Source organism: Crocuta crocuta, unplaced genomic scaffold (genome assembly GCF_008692635.1).
Source record: "Crocuta crocuta isolate KB4526 unplaced genomic scaffold, BGI_CrCroc_1.0 scaffold41, whole genome shotgun sequence".
In the NCBI taxonomy this organism is placed as follows: domain Eukaryota; kingdom Metazoa; phylum Chordata; class Mammalia; order Carnivora; family Hyaenidae; genus Crocuta; species Crocuta crocuta.
The window spans coordinates 258,579-271,313 of NW_027529428.1; positions in this window are offsets into that span (position 1 = coordinate 258,579).

Below are 12,735 nucleotides of genomic sequence, written 5' to 3' on the forward strand. Positions count from 1 at the left end.
TATTTCTTATTCTTACATAATGTTTTCAGCTAGGACATCTATTATAATTTTGAGTAGGGCAGTGATAATAAGCTTTCCTGTCTTGTTCATGCTTTCAATGGTATACTCTATTTTACCAAATGATTTTGTATTTGCTTTAGATTTCCAGTAGATATCACCTACCAAGTTAATGAAGTTCCTTTCTCTGACTAACCTAGAAGTTGTTTTGTTTTATATTAAATCACAAATAGATGTGGACTTTATATCATGTGTTTTTTTAAGTACCATTGGAGTGAATCAATGGGTTTTCCTGTTTTTAATGTAGTAAAGTACATTAATAAGATTTCCTAGTGTTCAACCATTATTGCATTCCTGAAATTAATACTATTTGGTAATAATGAATACAACTTGATACTATTTTATTTGGAGTTCTAAATTTACATACATAAGGCAGTGCAGCTTAACGTGGTCACTTTGAGTGTGTGTGCAATCACTGTCCATTTCGGTACTTCAACTATATATAGAAAGATAGCTGAACTGGGATGATTTCATTCTATTTATTTACAGTAGGGATTAACTGGTTCTTAAGCATTTGATGATTTAAAGCCCATAAAATAGTCAAGACCTTCTATCTTTTGTGGAGCTAACTTTTTATTACTTTGTCAATTTCTTCTGATTATTGTTCTCTTTAGGTTTTCCAACACTTTTTAAAATACTATTAGTAATTTATATTTTACTAGAAAAGTAAATAGACTTTGGAATTTGTTATTTCAAGGTCAAAGAAATTATACTTTTATAATTTAAAAAATTTCTTCTGTATCTCTAGTTAAGTCTTCACACTTGTTACTAATGTGTATTTGTATCTTTAAAAAAATTTTTTTAGATTTTTTTAAATGTTTATTTATTTCTGAGAGACAGAGAGAGACAAAGCATGAGCGGAGAAGGGGCAGAGAGAGAAGGACACAGATCTGAAGCAGGCTCTAGCCTTTGAGCCTAGAGCTGAAGTTGGATGCTTAGTGAACTGAGCCACCCAGGCTTCCCTTTATTTATTATTTTTAAGTTTATTTATTTATTTTGAGAGAGTGTGTGGATGAGCAGGGGAAGGGCAGAGAGAGTGGGAGAGAGAGAATCACAAGCAGGCTCTGCTCTGTGAGCCTGGAGCCTGATGCAGAGCTCAGTCTCATGAGCTGTGAGATCATGACCTAAGCCACGATCGAAAGTCAGGCACTTAACCGGCTGAGCCACCCAGGCACCCCTACACATTTTTGATATTTACAAACTTCATGATTACCAACTAGAGAATTTACACAATTATCAAGCATCCATGGGACATTTACAAATTTTGGTCACGTATTAGTCTACTGGGAAAACCTCCATAAATTCCAAAGAGCAGAAATCATAGTTCATACTAAATACAATAAAATTAAATAGTGGCAATGAAAGGAGAATTGTCTAGCCCTAATCTACCTATTTCAAAAAAAGATACATTCTTCTAAATAACTCTTGGTTCAAAGAGGAGTAAGACAGGAACTATTAATCACTTACAAATAAACAAATGAAAGCTCCATCACTTGCTGACTGTGGCTAAACCAGCACTTAGAGAAAATGGGATAGCCTCAATTCACTTATTAGAAAATAAGAAGGGATTTAAAAACTCAGTAATTGAGAAAAGAAGAAGTAAAATAAACAAGAATGTACAAGAATGGAGATAATAAATTAATGACAGAAAAAAAAAACAACTGACTTTATCTATAAAACCCAAAGCTGCTTCTTTGAAGTGATGTATGAAGTCGGCAAAACCTTTGGTGAGTCTGATCAAGAAAAAAGAGATATGATACAAATATACTTTAGGGGTGCCTGGGTGGCTCAGTCGGTTAAATGTCCAACTCAGCTCAGGTCATGATCTCACAGTTTGTTAGTTCCAGCCCTGTGTTGGGCTCTGTGCTGACAGCTCAGAGCCTGGAGTCCACTTGGGATTCTGTGTCTCCCTCTCTCTCTGCCCCTCCCCCGCTCACACTCTGTCTCTCAAAAACAAATAACATTATGGGGCGCCTGGGTGGCTTGGTCGGTTAAGCGTCCGACTTTCGCTTAGGTCATGATCTCGCGGTTCGTGGGTTCGAGCCCCGCGTCGGGCTCGGTGCTGACTGCCAGCTCAGAGCCTGGAGCCTGTTTCGGAGTCTGTGACTCCCTCTCTCTCTGACCCTCCTCTGCTCATGCTGTCTCTCTCTCTCTCAGAAATAAATAAAACATTAAAAAAAAAATTTAAAAAAAAAAACAAAACAAAACAAATAACATTAAAAAAAAATTTCTAGGGGCGTCTGGGTGGCTCAGTCGGCTGGCCAGCAGACTTTGGCTCAGGCCATGATCTCGTAGTTCGTGGGTTCCAACTACACGTCAGGCTCTCTGTTGAAAAAAAATTTTTTTAATAAAATAAAATTGTCTTCTGAGTTTATTCATTTTTGGGAAAGTTGTAGTAAATTCTCCCAGTATGATTGTGGGTTATTCACTTCTCTGTATTTTCATTTTTTTTCTTTGTTTTTCTTTGTATTTCATGACTTTGTCCTGCACATAATTTCATGATTACTGCATATTCTTGTCAAATGCTTTTTTATTGTTTTTCTTTGGGAATGTCACAAGTTTTAACAGCATAAAGTTGGGATTTAAAAAAAAATATATCTAGTTTATAAGTCTGTGTTTTAAAGGGTTAATTTAAGTCATTCAGGTTTAGTTTGACTACTTGCATGTCTGACTTATTTCTGACCATTTATTTTCATGTTTTCTATTTATCATTCTTTTGCATCTGACTCTTTTCTTCTCTGACTTTAGTGGAATTAATACAGTTACTCCATTTTTTTTCTCATTTACTTATTTACTTATTTTTAAAGTTTATTTATTTTTGAACGAGCATTTGAGAGCGGGGGAGAGGCAGAGAAAGATAGGAAGATAATCCCAAGCATGCTCCACACCACCAGTGTGGACCTGATGCGGAGCCTGAACCCATGAACCATGAGATCATGATGAGCCAAAAACAAGAGTCAGACACCCAACCGACTGAGCCACTCAGGCACCCACTTTTTTTAATGTTTAAAAACATATGTATTCTACTCTTTTCCTATTTTTCTCAGGGATTGCTTTAACATTTTAATATTCAGATATAAACATATATATCTTATCAATATATAGAAATAATCAAGATCTCAGGGGCGCCTGGGCAGCTTAGTCAGTTAAGTGTCTGACTTTGGCTCAGGTCGTGATCTTGCAGTTCATGAGTTGGAGCACCATGTTGGGCTCTGTGCTGACAGCTCAGAGCCTGGAGCCTGCTTCAGATTCTGGGTCTCCCTCTCTTTCTGCCCCTCCCCCACTCACGCTCTCTCTCTCTCAAAAATAACATTAAAAAAATTAGAAATAATCGGGATCTCTATTAACTTCCTGATCAAGGCAAGAATCTTAAGACATCTTCAATTCTGGCCCCACCTTTATATCCTATTCTCTAATCCCTCTATTCCCATATCTACTACTTACAGGTTGGTATTTTAGTTCCATATTATTAACAACTGTTTATTATGTGTCAGTAGTTCTTTAGACTCAGGTATAATTTTAATAGTTTTACACCCACATTTTTCTTGATGTTGTATTCATTTTGTTTCTCTTGCTTTACAGCAATATATTTCGAAGATTACTTTCAATGTAATCTGTTGGTCATGTCCAAAAATATCTTTATTTTGTTCTTCCACTGGAACACAAATTTGGTTGAGTGTAAAATTTGAGGTGCAAAAATTGTTTGGTTTCAGTAACGGAAAATCTTTAGTATTTTTGCTGTCATTTTGTGTGTGTTTTTTTAGTGTGTGTGTGTGTGTGTGTGTGTGTGTGTATGTTTAATGAGGAGAAATATGTGTTAAATCTCCTATGTGGGTTAAAAAAATTTTTTAATGAAATGATTTATGTTTGATAAACATACAAATTGTCTTTTTTCTCTTTCAATCTAATTTTGCATGGGGCAAAGAAGCAAAGAAGTTGAAATTAAAAATGGGATTCATTCTTAAAAACTCTTATGTAGAATGAGTTCTAAGTACCATCTGCTAAAATGAAGAGATTAACAATAGAAAAGGAACCAAAAGAGTTTCATATGCTCTGCTAATCACTTTCTAAAAGCCTTGGAACTATATTCGCCCTAGAAGGGATCTGATATGGGTAGGTAAAAATTGTATTTTCCAATAGTACTGTTGTTCAAATAATTAGCTATTGAAAATAGGCAATGCTACTAACAAGGGAACCAGGGCATACCAATATATTTGTATTTCTTTAAATTTTGTTCTAATGCACTATGTTGTTAATACAATAATTTGTCACTAGAAATTGTCATGTTTAGCATTTTAACAGAAAATCTGTTTTTAGAGAAACATCTATTTATGAACAAAGAATTTTACCACAATCTTTGTTCTTAGTTATTCTAGCCAATGGAAAACTTAGTCATTGGAGTCACAAAACTCAATCCAAAATATACAATTAACCACATAAGTATTATGGGCTATTGTGAAGAAGGAGATAAATTTTCTAACGACTACTTTTAGACACTGAAATCTGTAAAATGAAAGAAAGCATTTTTTACTCTCTCTATTCCTTTTACCACCATCTTCTTCCCCTCAAGTTTGTCATTGGAAAAGGAGAGAATTAACTTCACAGAATCTTATTCATACCAAGAAGAACAATTCATTGTTCATATTTCAAATCTTCTGCTGAAAGCTCATGCCTTTTCGATCACCCACACCATTCCTCACCAACACTGCCTCTTGAATGACTAACAGTGTCCAAAATAGAACGCACAAATTGTAGCTGCTAAAAGGTCACAAAGAGTCAATTTTGACAAATTTTATTAGACAAATTTATCAAGGAATGTTACTGTGAGTAGTTATCTTTGGCTATAAAAGGAGATATAGGAGGGGCGGTGAAGTTAAAAGGAATCTACAACTATCATCTGTATGTCTGTGTACTATTTAAAGCCTTTACGATGACAATATAATCATATAGAATCATGTAATAGAAAAAAAGAAGGCAAATCTCTCAAAAAAAATAAAAAGGGAATGTTAACCATTAGAGATAACCTAGCCCCCAATCCCTCAATTGAGATAAAACTGGGATTAGAGAATATAACTGACATGCTCCAGGTCACGAGTAACCCAGTTTATAACTCCAAACCTCCATCAAAAGGAGGGAGGTGGGGAACAGCAAAGAGCTGCTCTAACAACAGGCATTCTCCCTCAAGAAAATGAGAGATGCTAGGGCTTATAAGATCACATAACCCAGAAATCATATAGGAAAACTTTGGCTCATGTACTGGAGGAAGTGAAGAAATATGCCAAAATCAGTGGATATGAGTTGAGGAAAGTAAGGATTCAAGTCATTCCAAAGATCTAGAATCTAGGCTATGGGAACCAGAGAAGACATTATCATCAAACTGGACTAACAAGTTGCCTCCAACACCTCCAGAGATTGGATCTTTCCTTTGTGAGTTTACTCAGTGGCTCAGTTTGTTATAAACAGTCACAGGGGAGGGGTAGTAGCTGACAGTAAGTTGCTGGCTAGAATACAAAGGCTACATGTTGAATTCTAGTTTAAGGATCCTTGCACTATATCCTATGCCAAACGCCAGTGGTGAGAATTTCTCATCCTTACCTAGGAGTGATGCAAAGGCAGATATAAAAAAATTGTAAAACCCATGGGTAAAAAGAGCTAAAATCCTGCAACAGGACCTAAAAGGAATCACTAAGGGTTATATTTCCTTATATTCCTAGAAGCCAGCAATATTATTTTCATGTGATTGGGACTGAGTCATAGACAACCTTTCAGTCTGTTATTTGGAGGAATCCAAAACGAGAGTGACTTTCTGGCAGACCCAAAAGAGGTGAAAAAATTTAAAGATGTGGGCACAAATGGTTCTGGTAACTGTAATGATTTCTCTTCATGTACCCATACTCTCCTCAGATGAAAAAACAAAGTGGTATCTTCCAGGACGATATCAAAAAATACTACAAAATTATGGATACCAAAATATACTGAGGTTCAAGTTAAGTTTCACATTTACTGGAAGTCTAAACAAACTTCTTGATAATTAATCTCCAAAATGTATAAATCTGCTGCAGAGATGTGCACATAAATTATAATAAAGAACGCTGGTATGCAATTTGATTCAAAGTGCTTTTTAGTAAAGTACATAATGATGCATGCTGAGGAGATGCAGGTATATTTAATTGGATATAATTAAAATAATGATGTGTGTTTAAAATAATGATATATTAAAAAAAATTTTAAATGTAAGTGGCTGAAGAACCTGTAATAAAAAGCCAAAGCAGTAAGTACTTTTTGATTACCTGATTATTCACAGAGCTAATACCTTTCATTTAACAAGTAATGCCATAATGCAGTAATAATGTCACACTGGAGGGATTCGGGGAGCCCTGCTGACAATTTGAGCCTTTCCTTCCCCCTCTGGAGAGTATTTTTTCAGGCCTCTTCTGAAGCCAAACTTTCTTCATCAAAAGGAATTTTCTTCAAAACAGGTAAAATGTTGGTGAAACTGAGCCATGGGTACATGAGGTTTAGTGTATTTTTTCCTTTTTATTTCTATGTATGCCTGAAATGTTCTTTCATCAATGAAAAAAACAACGTAAGTATCTCTCTATGTTTGGATATACTTTCTATACTGTTTGATAACTTTGCTTCTTCCCTTTGCAAAGGACATGACTTATTAATGTGTCTGCGCATGCACTGATTCTACTGCATGAAATTCCCTTCAAAGTTCTACTAAAAATTCCCCTCTGGTAAGTGGACTAATAGCAGATAAATGTACATTTCCAACTCTTAGCCCTGGTTAGGTAAGGCCCCCTGGAAAGATTGCTTCTAATCTCGGCTATTTCCCACCATCCTGAGTTATTCTTTGTTCCCCTTCCTTGTCGTTCACCATTCTTCCTGCTTCCAGTTGAATCAATGAGTCACATCCGCCTCATCCATGCACTAGGATTTCTCAGATGAGCAGCCGAAGAGCTACCCCACTGCCCAGACATCTCATTATCTTCAATCCTCTGCTGCTCTGCTGTGACCTCAAACAGAGCTCAGTTCAACTCCCTGCAGAGCTGTATGGGCAATCAGTGTCCTTGAACCCCCAGCTCTATAATTCATCATCTTAGGAGAGGCAAATGGTTTGGTTGATTTTTTTTTTTTAAATTCCTGCTTATATGACTAAGCTTCTGCACTTAACTAGGCTTGTAGAGCATGTATAACATTTCTAAAGATAAAACTCACATTATACAGGTTCTCTATATNCTATAATTCATCATCTTAGGAGAGAAAAAAGGTTTGGTTGATTTTTTTTTTTTTAAATTCCTGCTTATATGACTAAGCTTCTGCACTTAACTAGGCTTGTAGAGCATGTATAACATTTCTAAAGATAAAACTCACATTATACAGGTTCTCTATATTTCCTCCCTTACTTTTAACGTTTAATAACTGATAAAACTTATAATCATGTTTTCACTAGTTTGAATATTCTAGACTTTTGAAAAATTGCTCTCGAAAACGTCAATTTCTCTAGGAGTTAATAATTTTAACAGCTTCACAATTTCATCTTAAAAGTGATCATGAAGCAGGAATATCTTTTTTTGCAGAAACACGCGTAGGACATCCAGAAAACATACACTGAAAACAAAGGTCAATAAATGTTTTGGCCTTATTTTGTCTTAGAGCAATTCCAATTTACATGGACTATGATCCCAAGCTTTTGATTATTCAATGATGATTCAGTTTCTAAACTGCACCCATCTCCTATTCCTGTTTTATTCTGTCCATCTTTTAATTACTTTATAACTCAATATCAATATCAGCCTTACAAAGAAAGGCAAAGAAATAAAGGTAGAAAAAACACAAGCTAATCTGTTGTACCCATTTTAGCATTTCCCCAATAAGATCATTTAGAGGGAAACCTAAAACCACTGACCAAAATGAAATCTCTGGATATTGAAGACCGATGCAATCACTCTCCTTCCCATGTTAAAAGCAACGAGGGAGTTGTTTCTATATCCCAACTTTAGCAAGATTAACCATGGAATCCAATTCTCGAATACCATGGCTGAATTTTTATAAGATTTTCCAGCTAACATGGTTTATATAAACAACTACACTGAGTATTCAGGACCGAGCTGGATGTCTAAAAGAAATCATAGTTTACATCCCATGAGAGTTATAGAGTATGTTATATCCTATGTCTCAAAGGGCATTTGAAAATTTTAATTAAAAAGTAAAAAATTTAAAAATAGTTTTAAAAATAAAAATAAATTTGCAAAAGACAATTAAGTCTCCTCGGCAACTTTTAACATTGTAACATTAGTTTTCTTAACATTTCTCCCTGTTCCCTTTCATTTCCTTCTAGCTCACCCACTATCACTAACCCAGATCTCTACCACCAGATTGTACATGGTAGAGAATGGAGAAACACACGGAGAACAACGAAGGGCGAGGAAGGATGAAAAGAGCCAACAGAAACTTTTACTAGGGCCAGGGTTTGCAGATAATGCTCTAAGCTAAACACAAAGCAGCCAAATTATTTATTTTGTAGTTAGTGGAATTTTCTTCTTCAATGTCAAGAGCCAAACTTCAGAAAGTCACAGTTTTCCCAAGACTTAAAAGAAAGATAGCCTTGATTATGCACATATTCTTGAAATGCTTGTAGGTTCAAACTGATATTCTTCCACTGGATGGGCTTAGAGGCCAAAATGCAATCAAACTTGGAGCTTTTAGCTCCAGTTACACAACTTTGCCAATGAGGTAAAGGCAGATTTCCAAACTACACCTTAAAACTGCCACTATATTCTCTGTTATCCATCTCTTCTATTGCCCCAACTTTGAGATTCCAAAGATGACCCTATATTCTTTGAGGTATTGTCACCTAAGATTTTCCAACTCTGTGAAGGACAAGGAAAGGTATACAGGGGTCAAAATATGTAAGGTGTTACATGCCGTTGAAAGAAATAGGACTTTCCCTTCAGGGGAAACTATGTACGACAGGTTTTTAAGCAGCATAAGGATAAGACCAAATTTATTTTAGATAGTTTTGAAGATGCCAATTTCTTCCAAAATAGTATATAAATTTAATACAATCAACATAGGACATTTCAATAAGGTTTTTTTTTTTTTTTAAAATTGGGGAATAGAATAGAGAGCCCGGAAATAGACCAGAGGTTATGTAAGAATTTAGTATATGACAAAATGCTGGCATGTCAAATTATTGCAGAAAGGTTGGATTAAACTATAAATAATATTGAGAAAGCTGGCCAACCATTTTAGGAGAAACAAAGTTCAGACCATTGCCTCACACCTCATACCAAAAAATTCTAATTAAAAACAATTATACATTGTGAAACCACAAAAACATTAAAAGAAATGATATGTGATCAAAAGTACCATTTCAAGTAAATTTTTACTAAGAAAATGAGATAAAGGGGCACCTGGGTAGCTCAGGTGGTTAAATATCCAACTCTTGATTTCGGATCAGGTCATGATCTCATGGTAAATGAGTTCGAGCCCTGCATGGGGCTCTGTGCTGACAGCATGGAGCCTGCTTAGGATTTCTGTCTCCCTTGCTATTTGCCCCACCCCACTCATGCTCTCTCTCTCTCTCTCTAATAAACATTTAAAAAAAGTGAGACAGAGATATAAGTAGATAAATATAGAAAGATGTTCAATATAATACCATTCATAAAAGCAAAATAACCTGAATGGCTCTCAAAAGGAAGTTTCTTAAGTAAGTTATAGTATATCCATATAGTGAAATAACACAAAGCCATCAAAAATGATGTAGATGTGTATTAATTCATTTAGAAAAATACTGAAATCTATTTTTAAACAAGGCAGGTCACCAAACAGAATTATAGTCAATTTTGTGTATAATCATAGAGGAAAGTCTAGGATACACTCTGAGATTTTAACTGGTGATAGAACTTGGCTATTTAACAATAAGAAGTATTCCTTTTATAATGGAGACATAACATAAAAGAGCTTGCATTTTGGAAAAAAAAAAAAGAGATTCAGTCTGGCATCAGTTTGAAATGGGGCTGGAGTAAAGAAAACTAGTGATAAATTAGGAGGTGGCTACAAAATACCAGGTGACAGCAGATGAGAATGTGAAGAGATACAAGGACGATGGAGCTGAGTCTGAGAAATATTTGAGCAGGAGAAGCAGCAGGACCTGGTGGTCAGCTGGGCTCCTGTTACTGAGCTGTCATTTAGGATGCCTGTAACTTTCAAAAGTAAATAAGCTGGTCATTAATAAAAGAGGAGGCGAGCACTATATGGTAGGGTAGGTGGTAAACCAATAGCTCTACCTTTAGACATAAATTTCAGGACATCATGAAGATGCTGTCCAGCAGGCAACTGGAAATAAGAGGCTGCGAATTGAGACATGGAGTTTATTGGTATGAGGTACTGGTGAAAACTACAATCATGGTTTATTACCATCAAATCTTGGTAATTCTCCAGGTAAAACGACCACTAGGTCCATACTGCTTCTAGAGCTCTTAGCTTACTAGACTACATTTTCCAAATTACATGAGATTCTATTTCCTAAAATCCTAATCATCAAAATCTCCTGTATCATTAGGACTCCCATTTTATCCTAGTCAGGATTAAGTAACTGCCAGACCCTGTGTTAAGTCTTCCAGCAACCTTTCCTTTCATTTAAACCAAAATCCAAACTCTTGGCCAGGATCTACCATCATTATGTGATCTAGACTGATACTCTCCCTGATAGCATTTCCCAACACTTTCGCCATGACTCACTGTGATCTTGTCATTCTGGACTTCCTTCTGATCCTTGAACACACTGAGTTCTTTCCCATATCAGGGCTTAGTACATACTGTTCCCTTTGCCAAGAAGGCTCTTCCTTGGCTTGTCTCATGACTGGCTCCTTATCTTTCAGATCTAGTTTAAATGTCATCCCCTTTCAAGGGGCATTCCCTAATCTCCATTTCTAAAGAGCCACTCTGCCCTACATCCTGACACTCTATCACGTTACCACATCATGATTCCTTCACAGAACTTAATTCTACTCAACATTATTTTGTTACTTGCTTATTGTCAATCTTTCCCAGAATGTAAGCTCTGTAACAAGAGACCATGTCAATCCAGCACCTCTAATAGAGCCCAAGACACACGAGGGTCTTCAAGTACTTGTGGTATCATATAATGTGGAATGAAGAAAGGATCTAAGGGTTTCTAGTAAGTAATGTTAGATTTGCAATCAGAATCATCTTGGCTAAATCAATCTCAATTCCCATAGATCTAATATGTGGCCAAAAATATTTACCCTGTCTATGTAATAGGGTTTTCATGAGACTTCAGTTCTTTATTTATTTGTTCCTCAACAAATGTTACTCACATACCTCCTATGTGTTAGGTAGTGTGTTAGTGTTATGTTACAGTTACGACTAAGGAGTTCAGTCTAGTGGCTGAGACAGCCAAGTTTAGAGGCAGCTATGAACAGTAAAGCTGTCAAAAAGACCAAGTACAAGGTGCCATAACAGCACACCGGACAGATACCAAATCCATCCTCACGGAATCAGGGAAAGGTGGACAGAAGTAGAAATAAACCTGCCAAAGAGAGGGCTGGGGAAGTTTGTGGGAAGAGAAAGAGGAAATAGTTCAGATAGAACTATGCATGTGCAAGGCCCAAAGGCAAATAAGGACAAGGCGTATTGAGACCACATGTCATCCAGTATGGCTGAGACTAGGAAGGGAAAGTGGTGGCAAAATTCAAAACTAGAGCTCTAAAGAGAATCAAGTCAGGGTGGGCCAATGTACCAGCATGGACAATTTGGAGAGCTTTGGCAGGAAACAAAAGAGGCAGTAGTGAAGGGGAAGACTGAATAGGACATGCCACAGATGAGCCTAGAAACAGGGAGAAGCCCAATCAGAGAGACCTTTGGATGTCATGTTAATGAGCTGGACTCTATGCTTAGGGTGATGGGGAGCTACTACAGAGCTTTAAGCTGGATAGTGACCATTCCAACATGGAGAAAAATTGGAGGGAGACAAAATAAGGAACTCAGACAGAGTTGTTCATTGAATCAAGAGGGAAGTTATGGGCAGCGTGAATTAAAAGGATGACGGCTATGGATCAAAGAGACAAGTTCAAGAGAAAGAGCAAGAGCTTATGTGACTGTCAAACCATGTTTCTGGCGGGCATCAGCATACTGAGGGATCCCACTGATAAATCTTTTATAATAGCAGTCTTTTTGTAACTCATCCAAAAGGTAAATGTTAATGGTTAGGATTTCCTTAGTATTAAGCTCTTCTACAATTTTTTTCTTAAATTTTGGATTCCATTTTTGCTTATTTATAAGTACCTGGCTCAAGAGACAATTCTATGCTTAGTGTTTGCTTGAGATCTCCAGGAAGGGGTCTCCAGGAAGCAGACTTTAAGAAAAAGTTTAGTGTGCAGGATGTTTATCATGAATATTCTTGGGATCAACACCTGTGGAAAGAAAGTGGAAGCAGAAACCAAGCACAATTATGAGCCCAATGGCAACCTTGGACAATCCAGCCAGGACCCCAGGAGCTAAAATGGTCTGCTAGAGTTGCCCCACACTGGATTGAAATGGCCAGGTTGTTATACCCATCTCAATCAGTTGTTGGAAATGGGCCACCCTGAGAAGCATGTAACCTTGGGGAAGGTAGTTTCCTGCAGGTCAGGAAATCCCTGAAGGCTC